Source organism: Limulus polyphemus, unplaced genomic scaffold, assembly GCF_000517525.1.
Source record: "Limulus polyphemus unplaced genomic scaffold, Limulus_polyphemus-2.1.2 Scaffold5226, whole genome shotgun sequence".
NCBI lineage: Eukaryota > Metazoa > Arthropoda > Merostomata > Xiphosura > Limulidae > Limulus > Limulus polyphemus.
The window spans coordinates 45,910-54,451 of NW_013670836.1; the positions used below are offsets into that span (position 1 = coordinate 45,910).

Below are 8,542 nucleotides of genomic sequence, written 5' to 3' on the forward strand. Positions count from 1 at the left end.
CAAAAACAAACAAAGTAGTTCGTTTTATGACGTCATTTTCAACTACGTACCTCTGCGAGATGGGATTTCCATCACTTGCATACTCGAAGTTCAAATACAGAAGTAGAATGAATGCTAAATCTGACGATATTTTTAATCATGCTATAGCATAACTCTATAAATCCGTTTCGACATTTTGGACTTGATGAACCGCCATAGACCTATTTGATTTTGTGTCTGTATGATTTTTTACTCCTATTTGTATTTATTATATATATATATATATGTATGTACTTTCAAACTGTCTGTTTCTATAAAGATGGTTCTACTGTTTTTGTGAGGGCGTCTCTATGTATATAAAAAGTTTATGCTCATGTAGTTGAAACAATGTAAATGTATCAGTAGATGTGATTGGAGGCTTGTTTAGTGTGAAATTATATAACCTGTACTAAAATTGAAACAAGCTCATTTGGGTTTTTTTATTGTTTGTTTTATATTATTTTACGCTAAGTAAGGGCTACGTGTGCATAGCCATCCCTAATTTTAAACTGATAAACTATAAGGAAAGCAACCATTCAACGCAGGGTCTACTCTTGTCGAACCTAATACTAGGAGTTGACAGTCACTCTTACAACCACTGCTCCAAAGTGTGGCACACGAACCAAGAATCATCGCATTCATAGTCCTTGTGTGGCCTTTATAGCTAAGGTTCTGTGTTCGATACCCGTGGTGAGCACAGCACGGTTTTGTACAGGTTTGTACTGGGAGTTGACAGTCACTCTTACAACCACTGCTCCAAAGTCTGGCACACGAACCAAGAATCATCGGATTCATAGTCCTTGCATGGCTGTTATAGCTAAGGTTCTGTGTTCGATACCCGTGGTGAGCACAGCACGGTTTTGTAAAGGTTTGTACTGGGAGTTGACAGTCACTCTTACAACCACTGCTCCAAAGTGTGGCACACGAACCAAGAATCATCGGATTCATAGTCCTTGTGTGGCCTTTATAGCTAAGGTTCTGTGTTCGATACCCGTGGTGAGCACAGCACGGTTTTGTACAGGTTTGTACTAGGAGTTGACAGTCACTCTTACAACCACTGCTCCAAAGTGTGGCACACGAACCAAGAATCATCGGATTCATAGTCCTTGCATGGCTGTTATAGCTAAGGTTCTGTGTTCGATACCCGTGACGAGCACAGCACGGTTTTGTACAGTTTTGCTCTTAAAAATAAGCAGACAAATTATAGCACACCCAAGATCCCAAGATGCGTTGCGACTTTTTGCAGCAATGGGGAACAAACCATGAATCCTCGAATTCACATCCTGGGCACGTTAACAACTGGGCTACAGCGATTGAATTTTGGCACAGCGAGTAGTTATTGCCAGAGGCATATTTACGTTTAGAATGGATGAACCTGAACTTTCTTAGTTGAATTAGAAGACGAAAAAAAAATAGAAGACGAAAAAAATAAATAAATAAAGTATACTAGTCAACCTGAGTTGGTTTAAACCAGTTTGACCTGATCGTTATCTCCAAGGTTGTTTCTCCTGAAGATTACTACCCTTTGAATATTTTAGAAGGCAAGAAACGTAAACCCAAGTTTTTAGAAGCGGAGAACACGTACATAAATAATGGGCTAATTTTAGGCTTCCGCATATTATTAGCAAAAACAATCAGATGTTAGAAGTAATTATACTTAAAAGTCATTTACTTCTTGGTATAGAGTTTGACGGGTCGTGATTCTGACGTAACAACTTTATATACGCATGTGCAGACTGTTCAAGAGATGAAAGGCAAAGAAAAAAAAATCACAACAATGGAAGTAACAACACTCACCTGGATGTGAATTGACTATTATACTTTATTTGGACGATTCATTTCCTGTTTATCATTGGTAGAGAAAGAAAATAAGGTCTGAAGGACATTGGACGTGCTTAAAAGTTGTTTTATTGCAAGGTCTTTGCCTTGTGTGCTCTAAAAGCAGATCTCATTAGCAATGCTTCTTTCTAGTTTGCTGTTTGGAAAATGTAACAGGTAAACAAAATGCCAGTTACTCGAAAAGGAATTAATCTCGCAGCCCGTTTTTATGTATATTTTGAGAGAAAGTGGTAATAATACTTCTACCCCCCCCCCCCAAAAAAAGAAGATTCTAATTATATTTTTGAGATGAAGACTTATAATCGTATAAAAATGTTTGGAAGATTTTCTTATTTAAAACGCAGGATGTCGAACTCTTAAATCTCCCATACCCAAATTTTGTTTTTTTATAAACTGTGCTTTGTTTTGCAGCCTGTATTTATTTGTGTATAATTAATTAACACAATAAATAATGTCACCCGGTGGGGGCCCCCCCAGTGGCACAGCGGTATGTCTGCGGATTTACAACGCTAGAATCCGGGTTTCGATATCCGTGGTGGGCAGAGCACAGATAGCCTGTTGTGTAGCTTTGTGCTTAATTACAATCAAACAAACAAACAAACTTACAGCACTAAAATCCGGGGTTCGATTCCCTGCAGTGGACACAGCAGATAGCCCAAGAACAATAAATAATTCATAAACTTAGGGGAAAAAATGCAAAATACAGATTATATAAAGAATGCATATCGAATGAGAAAATCAAAAATAAGTATTTAATGAATTATATATTTTTTGTGTGTGCAGGTTATTTCAAACGAGTTAATCTGGCTTCATTTACTTAAAAAAAAACAGAAAATCAAATTGATAAATAGTTGGGCAATAATTTATTAGAGTTTATTTATATTGCGCAGAAACTATGACAAAAAACATCTTTAGAACGATTTCTTGGCATGTTAACTGTTGTTTTAGCGTATAGTTACACAATGATCTTTCTACATTCTGTCAGCTGCGCGGAATCGAACCCCATATTTTTGACACGTTAACAATATTTGTTTGTTTTGTTTTCTTTGAACTTTCGCGCAAAGCTACACGAGGGCTATCTGCGCTAGCCGTCCCTAATTTAGCAGTGCAAGACTAGAGAGAAGGCAGTTAGTCATCACCACCCACCGCAAACTCTTGGGCTACTATTTTTACCAACGAATAGTGGGATTGACCGTCACATTATAACGCCCCCACTGCTAAAAGGGCGAGTATGTTTGGTGTGACGAGGATTCGAACACTAGTCTCTCAGCTTGCGAGTTAAGCGCCCTAACCACCTGGCCTAGGGTGATTGGTTTGAAGTCAAGCACAAAGCTTCACAAAGGGCTATCTGTACTCTGCCCGCCACGGGTATCGAAACCCGGTTTCTAGCGTTTTAAGTCCGCAGGCATACCGCTGTGCCACTGGGGGCGTTAACAAGAAGTCTGGTAAACATTTCGGTGTTCGTTTATTACTCTTTGTACCTAACCATTAAAGCGCTATGTTTCAGTGACCACCACCACCACCACCACCATCACCACTTCGTGTTCTACACACAAATAAATCATTTCATAGAACAAAAAGCAAAAGTATAGTGATGCTTGGGTGTTGGAAGATAAGATAAAACATCATTAGTCACTATTTCATGCTCTCAAACAAGATTGATTTCCATGTGTCAAGCAGCTCAAATACGGGCCCATTTGTTTTAATTTTGTCTTGCTCACGAAATAGTCAAGATGTGTGGGAGTTATGTAGTAACAAAGGCGTAGTCCAATACCATTTTTTTTTAATTTCATGTTTTTTTTTCAACCCACCAAAAGTTGTCAAGTTTATGTTCTGGTATTGTGCTAGTCGATGTGTTCAAGTGTCACACTTAGACGTACTGCTCGGCAACCTATTAATCACATTGATATTACTAGCATTCAGTATTTTATTGGAATAATTAATCGTCACTCTAGTTGTGTTTTATTATTATGATCACCTCTCACTTGGAAAGCATTACATAATATTTTACAAAATGTAAGAACAATTTTATCTTATACTTTATCTTTTATGTATACTTTTATGTAAACATTGTGTATACTTTTATATAAACATTATGTATACTTTTATATAAACATTGTGTATACTTTTACGTAAACATTATGTATACTTTTATGTAAACATTATGTATACTTTTACGTAAACATTATGCATACTTTTTAGTAAACATTATGTATACTTTTATATAAACATTATGTATACTTTTATATAAACATTGTGTATACTTTTATGTAAACATTATGTATACTTTTACGTAAACATTGTGTATACTTTTATGTATACTTTTACGTAAACATTATGTAAACATTATGTATACTTTTATGTAAACATTGTGTATACTTTTATGTAAACATTGTGTATTATGTATATTTTGTGTATACTTCCCCTGGTGGGACAATGGTAAGTTTACAGACTTACAACGATAACATCCGAGGTTCGATTCCCCGCGGGGGGACTCACCAGATAGCCGAATATGGCTTTGCTCTAAAATAAACAAAAAAATAAATAAATTTTTAAAATGTGAAATCTCACAAGACATTTGTCAACATTTAACAATCAATGGTTATCTCGACGGAAATATTTGACGACGGAAAAAAAAAGGTAAGGGAATTAAATTCATACTATAAACATTCGTGAAATCAACGCCCTCGTTTATGTCGCGTTTAACAATTGAACAGTGAAATAGAAATTCTTAATGTCGAACAACAATGATAATAACAATGACATTTTTTATCCTCCAGTGGCACAGCGGTAAGTTTACGGACTTACAACACTAGAAACCGGGGTTCGATACTCGTGTGTAGCTTTGTGCTTAACTACAAACAGGCATTTTTGTTCATTTTTTACAAATATTAGTTGGATATTTTTAGGAAGTGCCAAACATCAGCTATTAGGATATTTATTTTTCTTTTTATACTAGGATGACATCAAACATACTGTTGGTGTGAACGTACTTTATAGTCACTATGAGAAAAACCTATACACTGGATAGGTGAAGGGAAGAAAAAGTTTCATTGGCCACTATTCAGTTCTTGACATTATATAGCCACACAATATCAGATATAACAACCAATCCTCCACCTATCCAGGACCAACGAGCATATAAGTGAATTGACATATTGTTTGGCTATTTCAAAACATTCAAGGAATATCATAAATATCCCACATCAGAACTTTAGTTTTTATTTCGGAAAACAGCAAAAGAAGAAGGAAAAACACTGGCATGCACGTCTACTGATCATATAAAAGGACTCTGGTCAGCCAATATAATTTATTTTCTAATTCAATTATTTGTGTAACGCATTTCTTCCAGGTCCGCGTGTTAATTCAACATCAATTGGATATTTTGTTTTCTCTTAATCTTACTTCACGGTCAACTAGAAACCCGGATCTAGCTTTCGGCATTTAACAAATCGGATAATTTAGCATGAACTGAGGCATGACTTACTAGTATATACCTTGATGATGAATTCCTGCACGTGATTGTTATTAGATGGATGATAAAAGACAATCTTCTGTATGCTCAGTAAACTTCTTCCTATTCTTGGTAAACTTAACTTTTAAAATAGATTTATATTGATTAAAACGGGTTTTAATTTTTACTTTAAGTACTGTTTTAATATTTTTCTTTAGTTTTCACATGACCGATTCTAATTGCCAACTTATATAAATTTTACTTTGGGCCTCCTGGTGGCTCATCGGCTTATAATGGTACAATTCTGGTTTTTTATAATGTGGTTGAAAAATCAGGTCGCTTGATTAGTGTGAGAGGTAGAAGATACAGCAACAACAACGAGGTGTTTTATTGGTCGGTCTGTGGATGGATCCGAGAGTCCATGGTTCGCGTATCGTTGGCGCAAATATCATGCACCTCACTTCGGGGCCGTAGCTGCGTTATAAGAATAACGGTTAAATCCCCATATTCGATGAGAATAGCCCAAGAGTTTCTTGGTGGTGCTGTTAATCAGCTGCCTTCCCTCTAGTCTAATAGTTCAAAATTATGAACAGCATGCGAAGATAACCCTTTTAAATATTTGCACGAATATCCGAAACTAAAATCGTCACATTCCTCGAACTAAGCCTTTATTTCTAATTACATCTTTTCCATGACACTTTCTTCTCATTACTGTTTTGAAAGACTGTAGCTATTACTTTTTTTTTGTAAAATAAATCCCCCCACAAAAAACAACACACAAAAATAACACGAAAACGTCTATTAATTTTCCCAACATCCGATATACATACTCAAGAATATGATATTGTTTATAAACATTACAATACTCCTGTATTATTCAGAAGCCAGCAACAGTGTGCTTGCACTGAAAGTCGTTTAATATTGTTGTACTTATAAGTAATGCGTTTAATACTGTTGTACTTATAAGTAATGCGTTTAATACTGTATCAGAAAACCACATATTGAGATTAAGACAAATATATATTAACTTGTATACTTGCGGTTTCCTTCCTATGAAGATTGTTAAACCAAGTAATTTCTAACAGGTTGGAGTAGGCGAATTTAAAAATTATAGTTTAAAATGGTGAAGTATATTCTGAGCAGAACTACATGTATGTATGTATATATATATATATTTAGTTCAAGTTATTTAATTAGGCGCTGAGCCTCCAGAACAGCTGGAGCTCGTCTTACGAGCAAACCCGCGCTTGTTAGCGTTCGGCAACAAATGATACTCGTTTGTTCTCGAGAGAAAAGCAGCTGATTGTGACGTCATCTAATTATGATCACTCTTCGTGAGGTTACGTATTTGTCAGATTAGGTAAGGTTAAAGAACATGTACTTGATTTTATTATTGTTGGAAGGTGTTCTATCGTTGGTCGAATTCTATTGGATTATTTGTCAAAAATAGTGACAAATCCAGTCCACGTGACGATGACGAATTACTTTATTTCTTCAGTAAATGTTTACTACAGCTGCGTCTATTAGTAGGCTTAATTTTATAAGTAAAGTATTCAACATAAATTCTAAGAGTTACATTAGGCCTGATACATTAACAATGTTTAACAAAAACTTTCTCGATTGATAATAAACCTTAGTAACATGCTGATTAGCTCAAGTTACTTATTAGTCCTCCGGTGAGACAGCGGTAAGTTTACGGACTTACAACGTTAAGATCCGGGGTTCGATTTCCCACGGCGGACACGGTAGATAACCCAATGTGGCTTTACTCTAAACAACAACTTAATTATTGACTGGCATTGACCTCGTATTTATATTGTACACTTGTTTTCACATACTGCCAAAAATGACAAGATTATTGAGGTCAGCGTAATGACGAGCTCCCTCTAGTAAACATTTAAGGTAAAACATTACAAATATAGCTTACAACATTATCATAAGGTTGAGAATTTGGTAGGTAAGTTTATCTCTTGATTTCGTTTATATGGTTATTAGATAAGTGTCGTAGCTAAGCTATGAGCATTCGTTGCTTCTTTAAGGTCAAGGCCTGGCGGTCGACTCACAATCTTGTGGTCATGGTTTCGAATCCCAGTCAAAACAAACATGCTCGCCCTTTCAGCCTTGGGGGCGTCATAATGTGATGATCAAGCCTCATTATACATCGGTAAAGAGTAGCCCAAGAGTTGGCGGTGGGTAGTGTTGACTATCTACCTTCCTTCTAGTTTATAATTGCCTATTTCAACAGGTTTCAAGGGCTAGGTAGTGCTTGTCTAATTTTTTAGTGTGTTGTAATAGTTGGCCCGTCAGATATTAGGATAGCATAAAACGACTTGGTAATGTGTTGTTAGAAAAAAGGTGATTTTTTTAAGCCTACTTTATCATTTAATATTTCAATCGAGTTATGATGCTGAAGAAATGTTTTATGGAACAAAATAAAGTAGGCTTAGTTTAATCATTTTGCACTTTGCAGTATCAAATTGTGTTTTGCACAACGTAATGATCCATTTTGACGGTTTTGTAAATGAAATCACAATGTAGTTGTTGGCGAGAAAATTGACCTTATTGCACGTGCACTTGTAGTACTTTTTGGTAATTAGTAACACTGTGCTTTTTTTTAAATAATTCCCGAAAATCTGTTAATCCACAGAATACTCGTAGATAGTATACTCTTACTAGTATGAATCAAATATACAGTTAACAGCATAGGCGACAAATATATCAAAATTAAAGAATAGGCTAAACAATCGTGAAGTTTTTTAATATTGTTATATTTGAAGACTATTATATTAACTAGAGACTTAACAAAAGATACTGTGATTATCCAAAAGTAAATATACTGAGCTATTAAATAATGGTACATGTTCGTCGGATCAAATATAAGTACACTCGTATAACACTACTCTGCTTTTCATCTAACAATGTAACAATACTTGTTCATAACAGTGTATTTATATTCTCAATGTTGATGTCTAGACAACGTAAACCAATTGTCTCATAAAAACACACACACACACATATATCTACTATAACAATACTCGGGTTTTGTCTGTCCAGAAAATGCGCACGGACTTCATTTCAACGGGGCTCGGCATTGCCAGGTGGTTAGGGCGCTCATCTCGTAATTTGCAGGTCACGGGTTCGAATCCCCGTTTCACCAAACATGCTCGCCCTTTCAGCCGTGGGGGTGTTATAATGTGACGGTGAATCCCACTATTCGTTGGTAAAAGAGTA

General features: G+C 35.8%; 1 protein-coding gene across 3 annotated transcripts in view; it reads left to right on the forward strand.

Annotated features, from left to right (window-relative positions):
- The window catches only part of LOC111089095, a 42,590-nt gene that overhangs the window by 17,485 nt on the left and 16,563 nt on the right, over nt 1–8,542 (forward strand). Inside the window, exon 1 of one of the 3 annotated variants that reach the window (XM_022400902.1) lies at nt 6,607–6,671. The exons of the other annotated variants lie outside the window; for them this stretch is intronic. The gene's annotated coding sequence lies outside the window, so the exon portion shown is untranslated. Of the gene's footprint in view, nt 1–6,606; nt 6,672–8,542 lie in introns of those variants that run through there. 3 annotated transcript variants of the gene reach the window in all.